Source organism: Tamandua tetradactyla, chromosome X (assembly GCF_023851605.1).
Source record: "Tamandua tetradactyla isolate mTamTet1 chromosome X, mTamTet1.pri, whole genome shotgun sequence".
Lineage (NCBI taxonomy): Eukaryota > Metazoa > Chordata > Mammalia > Pilosa > Myrmecophagidae > Tamandua > Tamandua tetradactyla.
The window spans coordinates 121,377,873-121,400,408 of record NC_135353.1 but is presented as its reverse complement, the minus strand read 5'-3'; the positions used below and the strand labels follow the sequence as shown (position 1 = coordinate 121,400,408).

Sequence of the window (22,536 nt, the reverse complement as noted above, 5' to 3'; positions counted from 1 at the left end):
TCATTTTATGTTATATGAATTTCCCTTCAAAAAAACAAAAGAGAGTATGGTAACTTAGCATACATTGAAAGTGAAGAAAAGGAAGATCCATCTATGTTGCTGTGGTGTATAGAATCCATTGATTCTAATGGCCTCCATCCCCTCGATATTACAAACAACTTTATAATGGAAATCCTTATGCACATCCCATTACGGATCTGAAGATCATATACCCAGGGCAGGTGTAAGGGAGAGATTCTTCAAGTAGCTCTGAGGACCCCTGCCTCCTGGTATTCACCCTTGTGCACAATACCCCTACTTGAGTTGGCACATGATCAAAGAATGTATGTGATGACATGTTCGTGGTTATATTAAATAAGGGTGAAACAACCATACTGTGTAAGGCTCTTGCTGGCTTTGATGAAGCAAGTGGTCAGTTTAGGGAACCCCACATGGCAAAGAACAATGGGTGACCACTGGTTGCTGACAGTGGCCTCCAACCAACAGCCAGCAAGAAATTGGAGCCCTCAGTCTGACAACTACAAGAATTGAATTCTGCTGACAACCTGGGTAAGCATGGAAATGGATTCTTTCCGAGTCAAAGTCCAGATAAGACTGCAGTTCTGGTCGACACCTTGAGTTGCAGCCTTCTGAGATCCTAAGCAGAGGATCCAGCTAAGCTAGGGCCTGACTCCTGACCCATAGAAACTGTGAGGTAATAAATATATGCTGTTTCAAGCCACTAAGTTTGTGGTAATATTGTTATGTGGCAAAGCTAATACAGATTCTGGGACCTGGAAGTAGAGTGCTTCCATAACCAAGGGCGTAGCTTTGGAACTGGGCAGTAGGTGGAGGCAGCAAGAATTTTGAAGAGCATGATAGAGAAAGTGTAAATTTCCCTAAACAGATTGTTCATGTAGAAATATGGACTTCACGGACTCTGCCAGTGAGGGCTCAAAGGAAGTGAGAAGTACTGTGGTAGTTTGAGGCTGTATGTACCCCAGAAAACAATGTTCTTAAATCTAATTCATTCCTGTGGGTGTGAATCCAAAGTAGGACCTTTCAATGAGGTTACTTCAGTTAACTTGTGGCCCAGCCCAATCAGGATGGGTCTTAATCCTATTACTGGAGTTCTTTATAAATGGAATAAAATTCAGACACAGAGAGAAAAAAAAACATGGAAGCAAGAATCTGAAATTCAATGGAACCCAGAAGAGAAGGAAGAGGTTAGGAGAGGCCACCGTGTGCCAAGCTAGGGACCAAAAATCGTCAGTAACTAGCCTCAGAATGCCACAGTCTTTAGGAAGAAAACATCACCTTCATGACACCTTGATTTGGACTTTCTTTTAGCCTCAAAACCGTGAGCAAATAAATTCCCATTGTTTAACCTGACCCATTTCATTCTATTTGCTTGAGCAGCCTATGAAACAAGCATATTGCTGAAAACAGGAGGAAAGGTGATCCTTGTTACATAGTGGCAGAAAGCTTGTAGAAATAGTTTCCTGTAATTTATATTAAGCAGAATTTGTAAGTGAACTTGGTTATATAGCTAAGAAGACTTCCAAGCATGTTGAAGGTGCTGTATATGGTGGTTTCTTGCTGTTTTTAGTAAAATATGAGAGGAAAGAGATAAGTTGAAGGAATTTGGTGATTCTGAGCATTCTCAGCCTTCCCAGATGGCAAAAATACATGCTAAATCAAAAGGTGGAATTAACCCAAGTGTCCATCAACAGATTAATGGATAAACAAATGTGGTATAATCTCACAATGTAAAACTATGCAACCACAAAAAGGAATGAAGTTCTGATAGATGCTACAACATAGATGAACCTTGAGACATCATACTGAGTAAAATAAGAGAAGCACAAAAGGACGGATATTTTATGATTCCGCCTATAGTAGATATCTAGAATAAGCAAATTCGTAGAGACAAAAAGTAGATTAGATGTTATCAGGGGCTGGGGGAGGGGGAAATGTGAGATTACTGATGTGAGTTACTGTTTGAGGTTATGAAAAGGTTTTGGTTACAGATGGTGGTGATGGTAGCTGTATTAGCTAGGGTTCTCTAGAGAAACAGAATCAGCAGGAGATATCCATAAATATAAAATTTGTAAAAGTGTCTCACATAACCGTGGGAATGTAGAGTCAAAGGTTTGTAGGGCCAGCCACAAGCTGGCAGCTCCAATGAATGTCCTCAATGAACTCTCAGAAGAGGCTGGCTGGGCAACATGGGAATGTAAGGATCCAAGGTCTGTAGGGCCGGTTACAAGCTGGCTGAAGCAGGAAGAGTGACTATCTCTTCTGAATCCTCCTTAAAGCCTTCTGATGGTTAGATTGAGCATCACTCATTGCAGAAGACAGTCCTTAGCTGATTACAAATGCAATCAACTGTGGATGCAGCCAACATGATCATGATTTAAGTCCATGAAATGTCCTCATAGCAACAGACAGGCCAGTGCTTGCCCAACCAGACAACTGGGCACCACCACCTGGCCAAGTTGACACATGAACCTGATCATGACAGTAGCACAACATTATAAATGTAATGCTTCTGAATTGTTTACTTTAAAGTGGTTAAAATGGGAAACGTTGAGTGGTATATATGTTACTAGAATAAAAAGTTCCTGAAAAACAACATGCCAAGGGTACGATTGTACCACCTTTTCTTAAAACTTCAGAAAGATTGAAAGATCAGATTAGTATTCAGTCACACAAATGACTCTTTCAAGATATATAAGGGTGTGCTCACAGAACCTCTTACTCAAATCATAGGCTGTCTAGAAAGCCTGAGTTGTTCCTTAGTCAACTCAAGAGGCGCCCAAAGTAGGAGAGGGTTTATCTGGAAAAGATCAGTTGGTATGGCTTTTCTCCAAAGGTGTGAACCCCACTGAAATCCATGGGAGATGCACAAAGTATTATCTCAGCAAAAATACTATTCATTTGGACTGAAAGGAATGGGAAAAAAGTATAAAATGAAAGGAGGCTGTTAGACCCCCAAGATTCTAATGCCAGGGAGCATGCTGATAAAATCACTCAACTACAAACTCCTTTTGTGAAAAAAGAAAGGAGGACTCTCAGGACTGAACCAAGAGACCCTGAAACCTAATTAAGGAACTCCTAATACTTGCCTGGCTGGATTTCAGAACTGTGGTGACCCTTTGTACATTCTATTTTCTCCCTTTTGGAATGAGAATGTCTATAGTTGTTATCCATTGTATATTGGTGGAGGAGCACAGATAACTTGTCTCTAATTTTATAGATCAGGAGGCACTATACTCAATAAGCCTCGTCCATACCTCAACCCAATTCAGATAATGAGATTCCAAACTTTCTGCAGGTGTTGTAATGGGATGGGACTCATGGGGACCTTGGAATGGGGTAACTGTATTTTGCAAGTAAGAAGGAAATGAATCATTGAGGGGTTAGAGGGCAGACTGTGATGAACAGATTCCTACAGTGCCCCTCAACCATGATTACCACCTTCTGTAATTCATGCCCTTGCATCTCATGGGCATTACCTGTGATTTGCTTCTAACCAATATAATGTGGTAAAGGGGGTGAGATGTGCTGAGATGCATGCAATTCCTTGTACGTGATTGTGTTACTTAAGGTTGTAGTTCCTTTTGTGAGGAGCCTCTCTCTTGCTGGCTTTGATGCTGCAAGTAGCCACTTTGGGGAACCCCATATGGCAAGGGATAATGAGTGCCCACTAGGACCTGAGGGTAGCTTCCAGCCAATAGCCAGCAAGAAGTTGATGCCCCCAGTCCTACAACTGCAAGGAACTGAATTCTGCCAACTTGAGTGACCCTGGAAGCAGATCCTTCCCCAGTTAAGCCTAACATGAGATGCAGCTCCAGTCAACATCTTAATAGAATCTTTGTGAGACTCTAAGCAGAGGACCTAACTGAGCCCTGATTCCTGATCAACAACCACAATAAATGTAAGTTGTTCCAAGTTATTAATTTTGTGGCAATACTGTTACCACAATATTTGTGGCAATAGAAGACCAATGTTATAAGACCTCTAAGAAGAAAATGTTAAAACTCCTTTAACCCAGACAGGTTAAAGACCTTAATGTAAAAGTAAAAATAATAATAATAATAACAATAGAAAAAATGCTATGTGACCTAAGGATGAAGAAAGACTTCTTAAACAAAAGTTCAAAACACAAAAGACAAGGAAGAATGTTGATGATGATGATGAACACATCACAATTTAGGGTTTCTGTTTAATGAACAACCCTGCACAAAGTTAACAGACATGACAGGCTGGGAATTGATATTTGCTGTCTGAAATGACAAGTGATTAAACATCTAGAATGTAAGAGGGACTTCGGGAAATCAAGGAGAAAAAGATAGGAATCCCAAAGAAAGATAGCCAAAGGATAGAAACAGGTCACACGAGAAGAAACCCACGAACTTATAGGGTATATGAAGAAATGCTCAACTTCATTAATGATTAGAGAAGTGAAAATTTTAAATTAAATAATAAAATATTACTTTACACCCAACATATTGGCAAAAATTTGAAAACTGAATCATGCGAAGTGTTGGGATGTAGGGGTCCTTGAGTGTGGACTTGAGCAGCCATTATGGACAGCTGTCTGACAATACCTAACCAATGAAGTTCTATATGCCTAACTTCTATACCAGAGTTTTCAAGTACACCACAGAAAGGGATTCTATCACCCATATTGGAGGGGGTCTGGAAAAATTCCCCCTGAGAAAGGGTATTTAGGCTGAGAACTGAAGGTTGAGAAGGAGTTAGTCAGAGGAAAAGGTGTAAGGGAAAAGTATTTCAGACAATGGGAACTGCAAATGAAAAGGTTCTAAAGTGAGAAGCAGCTTGGTATATTCAAGGAACTGAAGTAAGGCCTGAAAGGCTGAAGCCCAGCAGTGACGTTCTGATTTGCAATTTTTAAAAATTCTCCTGGGAGAGTGTAACAAAATTGTCTAGTAAGGCCATTTTTCATTTCATTCATCTTCCTTCCTATCCTAAAGTCCTCAAAGCAACCCCCAAAATACACTGAAGAGAAACTATTTGGTGGTGCTTGTCAAGAAAAGGAGTCATCCCCAGGAGTGTAGATCTCCCTGGAAACGTGTGACAGAAATCTTGGGATGAGCCAGGACCCAGTCTCAAGGGATTGAGAAAGCCTTCTTGAGCTGCGTTCCAGTAGTCTTGATTCTTGAAGAAGACTGTATAACTATATAGCTTATACAATGTGATTGTGTGATGGTGAAAACCTTGTGTCTGATGCTCCTTTTATCCAGGGTATGGAAAGATGAGTAAAACTATGGATAAAAAATAAACAAATAATAGGGGGAATGAAGGTTAAAATAAATTGAGTAGTTTGAAATACTAGTGGTCAATGAGAGGGAGGGGTAAGGGGTATGGTATATACAGGTTTTTTCTTTTTTCTTTCTTTTCCTGAAGTGATGCAAATGTTCTAAAAAATGATCATGGTGGTCATTTAAAAGTAAACTATGTGATGATATTGTGAACCACTGATTGTACACCATGTATGGGATCTGTATGTGAAGATTTATCAATAAAAAATATTTTAAAAAAAGAAAGAAAGAAAGAAAGGGAGCCATCAAGGGACCAGATATTCTGATGCAGTGTCTAGAAGAGAGATAGCAGATGGAATCAGGCTGATGTGGGTAAAAAAAAAAAAAAACAGCTAAGATAACCATACTCAAAATACACAGTGCATGGGTAGGGGTGTGGGAGAACTTTCTGCAACAGTAAAAACAAGTTTGATGACTGTCTCTGGTGGTCATTCATACTGATTGCCATTATTGTCACTTCTTTTTCTCTTCCAGGAACATGGAACATAACAGGATTGCACTTCCTGGTGGATGAGTGGGCCCATGAATTGTGAATGGAAGTGGCATGTGTCACTTCAGACTGGAGTATTTCATCGCCAATGTGAGATCCCACAGACTTCTCTTCCCCTCGATAGCCCTTAAATGGTATTTCTTTACTATTACTCCCAAATGCATATCTCTAATGTGTACCTCTCCCATGAACTCCAAATCCAAATCCAGCCTCCTGCTCAACATCTCAACTTGGATGTTTAATAGGCATCTCAATGTTAACTTGTCCAAAATGGAACTCTTCTAAGCACTGCCTCTCCCCTAAAAAATCTTGCTCCTCCTTCAGTCTTCCCCCATCTCAGTAAATGGCCCATCATTCACCCAGCTTCTCAGATTGAAAATACTGAAGTCACCCTTGACTCCTCTCTCTCTTTTTCTCACCCCCACATCTAATCTCTGAGGAAATTCTGTTGGTTCCACCTTCAAAATACATCCATAATTGCGGTACTTTGGAGGTTGTATATACCCCAGAAAGGATTATGTTCTTTTAATCCATTCCTGTAGGTACAGACTTATTGTAGGTGGACCCTTTGATTAGGTTATTTCAGTTGAGATGTGCCCCAGGGTGGGTCTCAGTCCTCTTACTGGAGTCCTTTGTAAGAGGATAAAGAACACACAGAAAACAGAGAGAAATACCTAGAGAAGTTTAGAGAAAAGGTCACAGATGGAGAAGCCAGAAGCTGAAGCAACAAAACCCAGGAGAGAAGGACCAGCAGACAACACCATGTATCTTGCTATCTGACAGAGGAGCCCGAGTTCACCCACCCCATATCTGGTCTTCAGAGGCGGTATTGTCCTGTTGGTGCCTTAACTGGAACATTTTAGTGGCCTTAGAACTGTAAATTTGTAAGCTGATAAACCCCCATTGTCAAAAGCCAGTCCATTGCTAGTATATTGGATTTCATCAGCTTTAGCAAACTGAAACAATAATCTAACCAGTCTTACTGTGCTGGTTTGAAAGGATGTATGGGCCCTAGAAAAGCCATGTTTTAATCAAAATGCCATTTCCTAAAGGCAGAATAATCCCTATTCAGTACTGGATGTTTGAAACTGTAATCAGATCATCTCCCTGGAGATGTGATTTGATCAAGAGTGGTTGTTAAACTGGATTAGATGACGACATGCCTCCACCCATTTGGGTGGGTCTTGATGAGTTTTTGGAGTTCTATTAAAGAGGAAATATTTTGGAGAATGATGGAGTTTCGGAGAGAGCAGAGAATGCTGCAGCACCACGAAGCAGAGAGTCCATCAGTCAGCGCTTTGGAGATGAAGAAGGAAAATGCCTCCCAGGGAGCTTCATGAAATAGGAAGCCAGGAGAAGAAGCTAGCAGATGACACCGTGTTCACCATGTGCCCTTCCAGATGAGAGAGCAACCCTGACTGTGTTCACCGTGTGCCTTTCCAGATGAGAGAGAAAGTCTGACTATGTTCGCCATGTGCCCTTCCACTTGAGAGAGAAACTCTGAATTTTATTGGCCTTCTTGAACCAAGGTATCTTTCCCTGGATGCCTTAGATTGGACATTTCTATAGACTTGTTTTAATTGGGACATTTTCTCGGCCTTGGAACTGTAAACTAGCATCTGATTAAATTCTGCTTTTTAAAAATAATTCCGTTTCTGGTATATTGCATTCCGGCAGCTAGCAAACTAGAACACTTACCATCTTCACTGCTATCTCCTTCATTGTTCATCTGGACGCTTGAAGAAGCCTTCTCAGTAGTTTCCCTTTTTCCTCCTCTGTCCCTTTACTGTCTTCTTCAGAGCAGCCAGAGGCATCTGTTAAATTCTAACTCAAGTAATGACACATCTAATCAGAACTCCCCGCTGGCTCCCATCAGAGTGAAAGATAAAGTACCACCACCTATGGCCCACAAGACCCTGCATGATCTAGTCTCTGTCCCCTCTCTGAGCTCACTTCCTACCACTTTTCCTCTCAGTCACTCCAATCCAACTGTGTTGGTCTCCTTTCCATTCGTCATACATACTGAGCATGTTCACAACATCAGTAATTTTGCATCTCCTGTTGGTTTTCCAAGAGGCTTGTTCTCTCATTTCATTCTGGTCTCTGCTTACACATTACCCCTTCAGAGAGGTCTTCCCTGAATTCTCTACGTCAAGTCCTCTGTCTCTGTTTTCTGCTTTAGTTTCCATTAGAGCATTTATCACTTCCCTCCATCACATTATTTCCATATGGGTTTACATTCCATCTCCGCAAATGCAGTGTAAGTTTCATAGGAATGGGGTATTCAATTTCCTCACCATGCCTGGCATGTAGTAAGTGCTCAATAAGTATGTATAGAATGTTGAATTAATTAACTTAACAAAAAAACAGCAGCACAAAAGAGAAGAAATAAGAATGACAAATGGAGTAAGAAAACTAAGAGGAAACAAATATAATTTAAAGAATCTAAAATTCTTAAATATTGATTCTACACTCATAAATTAAGAACAAGCTACTACAAAAAAGCAGAAGACACAAGGTGGAATACATAGAGTGGACATAACTGAAGACAGAATTAATAATCTGGAAAGTAATTTTGAAGAAATATCTCAAATGAAGAGCCCAAAATCTTAAGAGATAGACAATGGAAGAAGAAAGTTAAGAGCCATGAAAGATTAATCTTGAAAATTCAACATGCATCCTTTCTTCCTGCATTTTCACATGCTATAGTTATTTAGAATCAGCTACCCTCTTAAGCAACTTCTGCATATAGCAGCGCCCTCCTCCAGCCATTACCCTCCATCATTTCACTTTGTTCATTCTCTTAATTGCACTTAGTGTAACCTGCATTTATATATCTATTTTTTGTCTTACTCCTCCGCACATTAGAATGGAAGCTCCATAAATAATAGCAGATGTCATCTGTAATGTTCTTGGCTGTATCATCCCCACCATGCCCAACATAAAATATACGTGCAATACTGAATTAATTAATTAATCAATTGATCCTGGTGAAATTTCAGAACTCCAAGGGTAAAAAAGCTTCTAAAAACATAACATAGACAGCACCTAAAATAATCAAAGGAGCAAAAGACTTTTCTTGGTCAATGCAGGGTGCTAGAACTCAATGATACATCTTGAAAGTTATAAAGGAAATTCTTTTAATCTTTTTATTTTGAAATAATTTCAAACTGTCAGGACAGTTGCGAAAGCAATACAAATGCCATATGTTAGAGAAATTCAATATACCACTACCTCCTCCAGATACCCAGATACATCAATTTTAATGGTTTGCCACCTTGTTGTATATTTCTACCTATCTATCTACCTATATACCTATTTTCTGAACATTTGAGAGCAGGTTGCACACATCATAATCCTTGCACACATAATACTTCCATGTACATTTCCTACAAACAAGGATGTTCACTTATGTAATCACCTTAAGTGCAGTTATCAAGTTCAAGAAAGTTAATATTGATATAAAACTAACAGTCTATATTCCAGTTTTTTCTTTTATCCCAGTAATGTTCTTTTGAGACTTTTCTTCTCCATTCTTTTTAAAAAGTCCCTGAGAAATGCACTATTCAAGGTTGATTAGCTCTGTGTTTACATAGTGGTTTGATAGAGAGGGCCTAGGTACAGGCTTCCAAGTTTCCATCTTTTAAACCATTGAAAGAAAGAAAATCCAGTCTCTTCAGTTTAGCTTCAGCATTATTAGTGAATTCAGTAATTAATTAATTAATTAATTCTGCAATGGAAGCCAGGATGGGCCCATTGGAATCCCAGAGACCAGGGTCATGAAAACTTTGATCTGTGACACTCCAAAACCTAGTTTCACCACAAAGTTGATAAATCTCTGGATATAAAACTGATAGTTGAGGGCCAAAGAAATGCCCTTTTGTTCAAAAGCCTGGTTTTGTCTTTTCCCCTGTTAGTTATCAGTACTGCCAACTGCTCCATTGTTCCCGTCACCAGCACACTCAACAGTTGCTCATCCCCTGAAAAAGGAAAGCAAATTAATTGTTGCTGGCGATTCTGATCCATACATTGCCCAAAGTCTAAGAGATCTGTGTCACTGAATTTCAGACCTTGGAAGGTGGGGATCTCATCCTGAATCCTATCAACAACTCCTCAGCATGAATCTTTACCCCTGTTAAGGCAGCAATGTGATAGTAATAAAATGTCAATGTAGGGGCAGCAGCAGATACTTCTTTCAGGAAGTTAATTAGGATATCTTTGTTCCATGGCTTGAGAAAGAATGGTACAATGATTGCAATGCCATCAATTCCTATTTCTGCTGCATATTGAACCGGATCTTGTGATTCTTTCAAGCCCAGCATTCCCGCATGAATCACCACCTGATGCAACTTGTTTCACCCTTTTGCCACCCACTCCTTTGTGATGTGACAGTGCTCTGAGATGCTCAGAGACAGGCCTTCTCCTGTTGTGCCATTCACAAAAATGCTCTTCACTCCCTGTTCTTCCACAAGATAATCCATATACTGACCAATTACTGAAAATTTGATTTCTCCATTCTCAGTCATTGGTGTGATGGTTGCGGCAACAAGACCTTGGAGTTTCTTCTTTGGGGAGGCCATTGTGCTGCTGGGAAAAAGTCCCAGACACTGTGGATCTGCCTCTGTTGCCATGGGAGCTGCAATGGTCTCTCTGCCTTCTTCCCTCAATTTTTCCATGAGGAGAATTTGTTAAACTAACGGTAAACTAGTATTCACATATGAGGGCAAAATAAAGATCCTTTACAATAACTACAGTTCAGATAATTTATCATGTACAAACCCTCTCTGAAAGAATTATAAAAGCATGAACTGAAAAGATAGAGAGGGAGAAGAGAGACAGAGAGAGAGAAAAGAAAGAAGGAAGGAAGGAAGGAAGGAGGGAAGGCGGGAGAGAGGGAGGGAGGGAGGGAAGGAAGGAAGGAAGGAAGGAAGGAAGGAAGGAAGGAAGGAAGGAAGGAAGGAAGGAAGGAAGGAAGGAAGGAAGGAAGGAAGGAAGGAAGGAAGGAAGGAAGGAAGGAAGGAGGGAAGGAAGGAGGGAGGGAGGGAAAGAAGGAAGGAAGGAAGGAAGGAAGGAAGGAAAGAATCCAAGCAGGAGGAAGGATATGGCAGTTCCAGAATGACTGGGTGAGTTGCTTAGCAATCTCTCCCCCAAAAGAAATTTCAAAATCAGGTAAAATGGACAAAATACAGGACTCTGGAAATTTAGCAAATTGAGGTACATTTATTTGAGAAAAACCATTGAGCTTTGGTAAGAATGGTGGAACTTTGTGGTGTTTTATCCTGCTCTCATCTACCCCCCATTTCTATTAGCAAAGCAGTGATAGAAGGGCAGAGCAGGAGTTAATACCAGTACCTCCACTGCTGGTAGAATGTGGAAAATTTGCATGTTTGGGGGCATTGTTGAAAAAACAATAGTCATCTCAGTGGCAAACCAACATCAAAGCTATTCAGAGGTTACAATACTAATTGGGGCAAGCCACAGACTAGCACATTGGCCAGAGGTTTAACAGGGATATCTGAGGAATAAGACAAACATTGTGAGTCTTGACAGCACTCACATATCTCTGGGGGTCTAGTCCGTGTTCATGTGCAAGGCTGCACATACCCTAAGAAGAGCACAGAGAAGGTCAGGCCCTGAATGAGCAAGAGGCTGTGTACATATAGAAGTTAAAAGTCAGTACATACCAGACGTGTAAACTTGTAATCTGCCTGAAGAAGTAATGGCCAGAAACTTTTTGAATTAGGTGACATTAATCCTCATATCCAAGAAGCTCAATAAATTCCAAGTAGGATAAACTACAGGAGAGCTATACCTAAACACATAACTGTTCAAAGACAAAAACAAAGAGGGAAAATATTGAAAGCAACATGAGAAAACTAATTCATCACATAAAAGGGAATCACAAGATTTAACAGCTAACTTCTCATCAGAAACCACGGAGGCTAGACAGAAGTCAGAGAAATGACATGTTCAAGGTGCCTAAAGAAAATAACAATCAACCAAGAATTCTGTACCCAGCAAAAAGATCTTCTAAAACTGAAGAAGAAATGAAAACATTCCTAGATAAACAAAAACAGATAATTCATCACTAACAGACCTGCTCTACAAGAAATACTAAAGGGAGTCCTTCAAGTCAAATTGAAAGTACACTGGGTGGTAACTCAAATCTACATGAAGAAATGACACCATAAAGGTAACTGCAGATTTTGTTACCAGAAGAGTGGGGTGCTGCTATTGAAAATATTGAAACTGTGGAAATGGCTTTATAATTGGGTAATGGGTAGAGGTGAAGAATTTTTAGGTGTTTGATAGAAAAGCCCTGGCTTGCTTTGATGAAGTTGTTGGTAGAAATATGGACAGTTAAGGTACTTATGATGAAGCGTTAGACAAAAATGATGAATGTGTCATTGCAAACTGGAAGAAAGGTGACCCTTGTTTTAAAGGAGCAGAGAACGTGGCAAAATTGAGTCCTGATATCAGATGGAAGGCAGAATTTGAAAGTGATGAGCTTGAATATTTGGCTGAGGAGATTTCCAAACTAAATGTGGAAACTACAGCCTTGTTTCTCCTTGCACCTTTTAGTAAAATGTGAGAGGAAAGGGATAAGTTGAGAACCAAATTCCTGGGCACAAAGAAACCAGAAACTGATGGTTTGGAAAATTCTGAGCTTCTGGAAAGCAAGTCCCCAAAGAATAGTGCCCCATGTGAGGAGTTAACTGAACATGGAAACAGTCAGTTATTTCAGTCCAAGTCAAGACTGGAGATTGAGATATCAAAGAAGGATTTGTGGAAAGTTCTTTTGTCTGATGGGTTAGGACCCCCTTTGTGCTACATGCAAAACCAACAAGTTTTTTGTGAGATCTGTATGAATGGAATCACTGCCAGCCTGGACTAAAAAGGACAAAAAAGGGCAGATTGAAAGAAAAATACTTCAAAGGCAGAACCATGGAAGCTGAGATCTGAACCAAAGACATATTCTTGAGCCAAGAGAGCAGACTCACCCATGTGTGTGGAAAGGGTGAGTTTACCATCTAAAGATTCCTTCTGCCCTGTTGTTTAAGAACGGTGTTACTATCTGTTTCAGTTTGCTGATGCTTCCAGAATGCAGTATAAAGGAAATGAATTGGTTTTTACAAAGGAGATTCATTAGGTTACAAATGTACAGTTCTAAGGCCATGAAAATGTCCAAACTAAGGCATCCAGAAAAAGATACCTTGATGCTGAAGAAAAGGCCAATGTCACCTGGGGTATCTCTATCACATGGGAAGATACATGGTGACATCTGCTGTCCTTTCCTGGCTTCTGGTTTCAAATGGCTCTGATTCCAGTAGCTTTCTCTCTAGGTATCTGGGTCCTCACTTAGCTTCTCTATGGCAACACTGGGTTTTGACTCTTAGCTTAGCATCTCCAGATATCTGTCCTCTCATTCCCTCTCTCTGCTCTCTGTGTCAGCCCTGAACTCTTCCTCCCTCTGTGAGCTCTTTTAAGTACTCCAGTAAACTAATTAAGACCCATCTTGAATGGGCAGGGTCATATCTCCATGGAAACAATCTAATCAAAAGATCCCACCATAAAAATAGGTCTACTCCCACACGATTGGATTAGGATGAAAAGAACATGGCTTTTCTGGGGGTACATAACCATTTCAAACCAGCACATTACCCCAGGATTCACAGATGTCTGGAGGATTCTGGAGAATCTGGCTGTCACCCCAATGTTTGATGAAGGTGGAGCCTAGAGCCTGGCCACCATGCTCTTGATTTCGGTTCACTGAGTTTTTATAAAATAGTCCGTATGAGTGAGGCATCATAACATTTGTCCTTTTGTTTCTGACATTCTATGTATCATACAGTCCTTAAGTTTCATTCACCTAGTTGCATGCTTTACAACTTCATTTCTTCTTGTGGGTGATCAGTAATCCATTGTATATATACACCACAGGTCCCACTTCCATTCCTCAGTCGTTGTACCCTTAGGCTGCCTTCATCCATTGTTGATTGCGAACACTGCCACCATAAACACCAGTGTGCAAATGTCCACTCATCCTCACTCTCAGTTCCTTCAGGTATATACTAAGCAAAAGGGTTTCAGGATCATATGGCAACCCCACCCCTAGCCTCTTGTGGAACCATCACCCTGCCCTCCAAGGGGCTGCACCCCTCATTTTCCTTACTGACAGTGAATAGGTACATCCCTTTCTCCACATTTTCTCTAGCACTTGTATCTCTCTGTTCATTTTTTTCTCTGTTCATTTTTAAACAGTTTTAGTCACATATCATACAATCCAACCTAAGCATATAGACATGCCTTCACCATAATCTACCTGAAGACACTTGAAGACATTTCCTTTTCTTCCACCAAGAATCCATATCCCTTCCCCATCCCCCCACTTGTTGACATTTAGTTTTGTAATAATACCTTTGTTACATTCAGTCGAAGCATATTACAATGTTACTGTTGACTATAGACCCTAGCTTGCATTGATTGTACTTTTTCCCATATACCATCTATTTTCACCACCCTGCAACAATGACATTCATTTGTTCTCCCTCATGCAAAAACATTTTTTATTTGTACATTTAATCACCATCATTGCCCACTCTAAGCATTCCTAAATTATCCTGTCTCAGTATTTATCCTCTATCTTTCCTTCTGGCTTCATACAAGCCTGCAGCCCTTCTCTCTCTATCATACTCACATTCAGCTTCATTCAGTATACTTATATTATTGTATTATAATCAGGTAATATTGTGCTATCAATTTCTGAATTTTATAATCAGTCCTGTTACACAATCTGTATTCCTTCAGCACTAAATGCCCAATCTCTACCCTATTTCTATCTCCTGATAACATGTGCTCTTAACTGAAATTCTCCAAGTTCACTCATTAATGTTAGTTCATATTAGTGAGACCATACATTATTCTTTTATTTCTGACTTCCCTTGTATGTGATGGATTGCTTTTCTCTTGCTGCTTTCAAAATTCTCTTTCTTTTTGACATCTGACAGTCTGATTAGTAAGTGTCTTGGAGTATGTCTATTTGGATCTATTCTGTTTGGGGTACACTGCACTTCTTGCATCTGTAATTTTATGTCTTTCATAAGAGATGGGAAATTTTCAGTGATAATTTCCTCCATTAGTCTTTCTCCTCCTTTTCCCTTCTCTTCTCCTTCTGGGACACCCACAACACGTATATTCATGTGCTTCATGTTGTCATTCAGTTCCCTGAGACCCTGTTCAAATTTTTCCATTCTTTTCCCTACATTTACTTTTGTGTGTCAAATTTCAGATGTCCTCTCCACTAGTTCACTAATCTTTTCTTCTGCCTCTTCAAATCTATTGTTCTAGTTTTCCATTTATTTCATCTCTTCTATTGTGCCTTTCATCCCCATAAGTTCTGTGATTTATTTTTTAAACTTTTGAGTTATTTTTCTTTGCCCAATGTATCCTTTATATCCTCCCTCAACTGGTTGATTTGATGTTTGATGAGATTTTGCATATCTGTTTCTACATCCTGAATAGTTGTTTCAATTCCTGTATCTCATCTGAAGTGTTGGTTTGTTCTTTGACTGGGCCATATCTTCGATTTTCCTAATATGACTTGTTATTTTGTATTGGTGTCTAGGCATTTGAGTTCCTTAATTTGCTTATTCTGGAGGTTGTTTTCCCTCTTTTACCTAGGGTTTTCTTGTGGGATGGCTTTGTTCTCTATCTGTTCTTTAACATTCAGTTCAGCTTATTCTAGACCCCTAGCATAGGTTTTGTTTAACTGATCAGAATTTTTCAGTTCTTATTTTTCTGTTTCTTGTCCTGCCTATATGGAGCCTTTTTATTTTGAGCAGGGTCTCCTCAGATATTACAGACCCCAGTCAGATTTTCCCAGACCAGACAGGCCCACATCTCAGGAGAAAATAGTAGGCAGCATCTGTTTTCCCTGAGGGTGGGATCTGGCAGATTGTCAGACTTTCCTATGAAACCTCTAGACTCTGTGCTTTTCCTATCCTTTCCAGTATGTGGCATTTGTCTGCCTGCAGCTTCCCACCAGCTTAAAATGATGTGGTGCCTATAATTTCAGCAGACTTTCCCTGACAGGCGTGTGGTTGAGACAGAGGAAGGGTAATATGATGGCTTTAATTGCTTCAGTTGTCCATTCCCAGGGGACTGATTCCTCTTGAGCTGAGCCCCGCCCCCTTTTGTCTTTGGGAAGATATGTCCTTTAGAGAATTAACTCCTTTCACCTGACTAGTTACTTTGCCTCTCAGACGGCTTAATTCTGCCGTTGCCTGGGGCAATGCTGGAGCCTGACATGCTTCCGGTTCTATTTAATGAGCCCTTAAGGACTGAAAAAAAAAAAGCCAATTCCAAGTTGGACCCCTGCTTCTTCAGTTTGTCAATCAAGAGCTTAAATTGGCACCTGGCTCTATATATCTCAAGGCTCTAAGTGTCCCCTACTCTTGGGATCCAGCCATTTTCCAGTATTTGTGCTGTCCAACTCAAAAAGCTTATTTTCTTTTCTCTTTTTTTTTCATTAGCCACACCCCCTCTCTGTGGGGGCAAAAACTCCTACTTCCTTTAGTGCTAATTCCAGGTTTCTCTGTGCTGGGGGCCTATCTTCAGGAGTCAGAATTTGTTAATTAATTCCTCAATTGGAGCATGGTTGAGCTAAGCCCTTGCTACTAGTAAAGTCTGTTTCCTTTCCCCTCAGGGAACCACCCTGCCATGCCCATGGCAGAGGGCACCAGCCTTTGTGGCTTGGGGGACTTACAGTTCTGTGTGAGAGCTCAGCTGTTTCACCTGATCCAGGCCGATGTACACTGTGTGTCTGGTCACTGATGTAGCCCCAGCAGGTGTTTTGTCCCATTCCTGGCTATTACTAGCTGCTTTCGAGGATGAACTAAATTTTACACCTCACTATACTGTCATCTTGCCTCACCTTCATTTCTCTTTAATTGAAACCCAGCTGCTTTGTTTTTCTGATGCTATGCTTTGAAACTGTACCCTATAGTTTAAACAACTCCTGACTGACCTCACTTGTATCCCCTTATATTGTTTTGCCACCCTGAAATTGGGTGCCCTCACATGTAGCTCCCTGAAGTTAGGTGCATTTGCACCTAGCCCCTTACTAATTAATATAAGTCAGCCCAGAACTAAACACCCCAAATTCCTAAACTATCTTGCCGAACCAAACCAATTCTAATCAAAGTTAGCCCACGTGACATGTGCAGTAGCTGAAGTATGTAACCATTCTACACATACTCAGTAATTAGACTGTCTCTCACGTTGTCGTCTAAAACAACTTTGCTTATTGTCCTAAGCCTACCTGCCTTTGTCTGAATACTATAAAATAATGAATGTTTCTCCAGTTTGGAAAGACAGGTTTGAGGAATCTGTCCTCCTGTCTTTGCAAGGCAAGGCTTTGCTAAATAAACTTTTGTCTTTTCAAAATCCTAGTGTCAACTGATTGACTCTGTGCACATCAGATGAGGACTCACTTTTGAGCTGCAACAATTTGGCACCCAACATGGGGCCAGGTCTCTGAGACTCCTGCTCAAGTACTCCACGATCCCATGAGACAGTGAGTGTCAGCTGCTGATCCTGAGTGGGCACCTGGACTTCTTTGTCTACAGGCTCAGTGGATGAAGCTCAACTATGTCCTTACTGGCATTGCTGATCCCAATGGCGCTTCCTTTGGGGGAGAGAAGCAGTTCTGGGAACAGATGCTTCTTGGGTGAATAACTTTGTATACATGCCTACTCTTTTTTTCAAAGTCTGTTAAATTTGCTTTTGGTTGTGGGCTAAAGTCCCACTTTGGTTAGTGGTTATTGGTTAGTATTGTGGGTTGGTTCCACCTTAGTCAGGCCATTGGTTATAGGTTTATCAGAGTTAGCCACTGAAGTACTCACATTGTTCTTGGATTTGGTATTTGGTATTCTTGTACTTTTCATCTTTGTACTTAATTGATTTAATTCCACCTAGGCACCATGAGTGACAATTGTAGTACTACTAAAAAGAGTTACAACCCTCTTAAATGTATTTTAGAAAATTGACCAATATTAAGTTATGAATCTATGAAAGAGAAGAGATTTTTCCCATAGAGAAAAATATTATATTATAATTAAATTTACTTGGTAGTTTGAAGCTGTTCTGTACCCCAGAAAAGGTCAAGTTCTTCTAATAAATTTCTGTGAGTGTAGGCCTATTGTGGGTGGTATCTTTTAATTAGGTGGGTCTTAATCCTCCTTCTGTAGTCTTTTATAAGAGGATAACGGACACACAGAAAAAAGCCCAGAGAGCTCAGAGAAGCCCCAGAAAAGCTGAAAGACAGAAGTTGAGAGAGGAAGCCACTGAAATCAGAAGCTGAAAGTAATGAAACGTGGGAGAGAAGTACCAGCAGAAATCAGCATGTGCTTTCCAGTGCCTTAATTTGGACATTTTCACAGGCTTAGAATTGTAAACTGATAAATCCCCATTGTAAAAGCCCAACCCTTTTCTGGTATATTGCATTCTGGAAGCTTTAGTAAACAGAAACAACTTATAAAAGGAAAAAAATGAAATGTGTACAATCTTTTGTGTCTTTGTATCAGAATAAAAATTTGCATAAAAAGGTACAAAATTATGGTTCAAACTAGTGAGTTTTGTGCTTTTATGTTTTGTATCTGACTTTCTATTTGTGTTTCCATCTGTTTAATTTATAATCTCGTACCTCTGGATGGTAACACCAAATTAACAAATAAAATTCATAGGAAGGCTCGATTCAAACTGCTTCAAGATAAATGAGTATTTGTGTATATATATATATACATATATATTAGTACTTCTGGAGTCCCAATCTCTGGGACACAGAAAAAAAAAAGCCCAGAGCTTCTGGCACTCTTTAAAATCCACCTGTCTTCTCCCTCTGTGATTTCACTTAGCCTAAGTCTCCTTTTATAATGAGGAGATTTACAAACTCCTGTTGGAGATTCAGTGAATCTTGCAAAGAATTCAATCTTGCCATTCAGACATGTAAGCCTGGATACTCAGACCTTTGCCAATTAATTCACGGGACTGCTGGTGAAGTCACACAGAAATCTGAATAAACAAAACCATTAGGAAAGAAAAAAAGAGAGTCTCTTGAGCTAAAACTACAGCTAAGTAAGTCCCCAATAGACCCTCCAGGCACCAAGGTTCAGGGCACTAGCATTTGTGATTACTATAAACCACCTTGGAAAAGAAAGTCCTTAAACCTTCTCAAAAAAACAGCACTCTTCCAATGCTCTTTGCCCTCTAAGGAAGCCAAGTGCCTTTCAATACTCTGCATTCTGAGGATCTTACAAGAATGGAGTAAAATCTAAAAATAAACCTTTTGAATGCTTATTACTTATGCCTTCATAAATAAAAGTAATTCACTTAAGAAAAAACCTCTCTCCAAGCTTTAAAAGAATTAAATTTGTGTATATACCGAATTTCAAATAATTTGACAAAATTGTAAGGACAAAGTACCTTCATGGATTTCAAAATTCATATACAATTAAATTGTATACAACACAATGCTTTTTAGGGGCAGTGTCACACCTATATGTACCATTAATCTTTGTTAAAACAGTATATTACTGTTTCAAAAACGCATTGACTAGGGTGCAGGGGTGGTTCGGTGGGAGAATGCTCGCCTTTCATGTGGGAGACCCGGGTTTGAGTCCCGGACCATGCACCCCACCCCCACCCCCACCCCCCAAAATGCATTGACTAAAGTGTTTTAAGTGTTTAACATTCTTCGGACAAGTTTGATTTTTATGGTAATTCTATGTTGTAAGATGTTTACTTAAAAACAGTGTCCGGGGGAAGCAGGAAGGAGGCCCAGTGGCGAGCTGCCTTCCTCCTGGCCACTCGCGGGGGTGAGGGGAAGTCGGAGGATCCCGGGGTGAAGCCCAGGAGCGAGTGGGAGACTTACTGCGGGGAGGTCCGAGAGGCAGGTGGGAAGCTGGAGCTGTTTCTTGAGTGAAGGTAATCTCTTGTTGATGCCTTAATTTGGACATTTTTATAGACTTGCTTTAATTGGGACATTTTCACGATCTTAGAACTGTAATCTTGCAACTTAATAAATCCCCTCTTTTAAAGGCCATTCTGTTTCTAGTATATTGCATTCCAGTAGCTAGCAAACTAAAACACCATCTAATCAAAAGTTACCACCCACAATTGGGTGGGTCACATCTCCATGGAAACAACTAAAAAGAGGCTGATGAGGTTCAGGGTCTCTCTCTCAGCTAGAAAGGCACATAATGAGCATGGCAACATCTGCTAACTTTCTTTCCAGGCTTTTTGCTTCATGAAGCTCCCCGTGGGGTGTTTTCCTTCTTCATCTCCAAAGGTCTCTGGCTGTGTGGGCTCTCATGGTCCTCATGGCTCTCTCATAGCTCTGCTTGTTGTTCTCCAGCTTTCTCCAAAATATTCCTCTTTTAAAGGATTCCAGTAAACTAATCAAGACCCACCTGGAATGGGTGGGGTCACATCTCTATGGATATAATATAATCAAGTTTCCAACATACAGTACTGGATAGGTTTTAAAAGAAATGCTACCTCCACAAGATGAAAGCTGTTTTAATGAGAACATGCCATAAACCGAAAAGCCAAACAAGAGGGTAGCAGGTGCTACAAAGTTGGTGATAGCTGTGGCAATATTTTTACTGACATTTTATGTTATATTTCAAGTATTTGAAATAAAAATGGATGCAAGTTTAGGAAATCTATTTGCAAGGTCGGCACTGGACACAGCTGCACATGCTACAAAGCTTCCCAGATATAAATGTGGGATCTCAAAAGCTTGCCCTGAGAAGCATTTTGCGTTTAAATTGGCAGGTGGAGCAGCCAGTGTGTTGGGACCAAAAATTTGCCCAGAAGAAAATATTTTAATCAGTTGTGTTAAGAATAATGTTGGAAGAAGGATCAGTGTTGCCTTGGTAAGTGGGAAAACAGGAGAAGCATTAGACACTAAATATTTTGTCATGTGGAGAGGAGATGTGGTGCCAATGATTGAGTTTCTGAAGTCCATACCAGTTGGTGCAATAGTCTTAATGGGAATGTATGATGATGGAGTAACCAAACTGAATGATGAAGCAAGGCAACTCATTGCTGACTTAGGGAGCATATCTATTATTAATCTTGGTTTCAGAAACAACTGGTCTTCTGTGGTGGAAAAGCCATTAAGACAAAAAGCCCTTTTGAACAGCACATAAAGAACAATAAGGTCACAAACAAATATGACGGATGGCCTGAAGTTGTAGAAATGGAAGGATGCACCCCCAGAAGCAAGACTAAAGGAAATATGGAGAAAATTGAAGAAGGTCCACTTTGACTATTTATGGGAAAGCTGTAACAGAGAAACTCTGTGTAAATATTTTAAGAGCATGCAGCCATCTCGGTGTGTGCATGAACATTGCCTCTTTTGATATCAAGATTATTTATTGCTAACATAAAGAGATATCTTTGTAAATAATCATCATAATGAGCAAATTACTGACCTATTTCTAAGCACAGTTCCCTAATTATACAATGTTTAGCCTTAGACTGCTGTGGTAATGACATTAATTCTATCAGTGTTCTCAACAGATAACTGAACAGGACAGATTGTGAAACGTATAATTGATGTATAAATCTATGCCATGTGTATGGATATATGTACTGGTTGCTGTGAAAATTGACTATGGAATAACATGTATTTTAGGAAGGGGACTATATGTTCTTTTATATACATATTGCCTTTTGATAAGTGTCTTTTGAATTAAAAAGATACTTGGCTAGTTTGTGTGTGGATAACATTAGTCTACAGGCTGACTCTCCTGATGTACATCTTTTCTTAGTCTTTCCCTTCCCTCCCCTCATTCCAATAAAACTGGAAATACAATGCTTGATAATAAAACTTTATATCAGATATATGAAAAGCACAACAAAATCTTTTTTTTCATGTAAACAGTACAAAATAAATATATAAACGTAGATGGTGCTCAGAACTACAGCTTGCTGGATTTTGCGTGAGCAGTGTGAATAACTTTATTTTGTAAAAGCTATTCGGAGCAGGGCTGGAGGTGGCAATGCCACAGAACTGGGGAACTAGGCCAAGTCTCCCACGTGACATTATTAGGTCAATTAGGGTGACTGCACCAGTGTATTTAGAACAATATCGGCATATATTTTCCTCATTTAATTGTTATCAGCGTTGACCAAGTGATTTGCAGTGGGGGCATGCTTTAATGTCAGAATAATTTTCATTCTATATTCACTTCATCTGACTTCATAATATTATTTTCTACCTGAAGTTATAATGGCATATTTAGAGAAGTGTTAATTACTAAGAGGACTAATTACAACTTTTAAAAAATAATTTTTTTCCACAGATGGCAATATACCCAATTCCACATAAACATACGGAAGAGAGATCTAACATTTTTCTTAGCTTGAGATGTTCACTAAATGATTCAAGGTGTGTTTGTTTTGTTTTGTTTTAGGGCACTAAGTACCTATTGTGTATCAAGTACATTAGACTGGAATGTAAACAAATTTAATGATCAAACTGCCATTCACAACATAAGGCAGCACTTAAATTTTGAATCTAAATTTTAGATGGCTTGTATAAAAAACTAAAAGCAGTATTTGTTACTTTGCTGTAAACCAAATTAGAAGATATTCAGGCATCTCTTAAATATTAAGGAACTTTAGAGTAATTTCTTCCTTCAAACTGAATAT

General features: G+C 39.7%; 2 pseudogenes; one reads left to right on the top strand and one right to left on the bottom strand.

Moving 5' to 3' along the window:
* Positions 1-9,431: 9,431 nt before the first annotated feature.
* On the bottom strand, positions 9,432-10,397 carry LOC143671240 (N-acetylneuraminate lyase pseudogene; annotated as a pseudogene).
* A 10,031-nt stretch (positions 10,398-20,428) lies between these two features.
* LOC143670303 (protein FAM3C pseudogene) lies at positions 20,429-21,029 on the top strand (annotated as a pseudogene).
* The last annotated feature ends 1,507 nt before the right edge of the window (positions 21,030-22,536 follow it).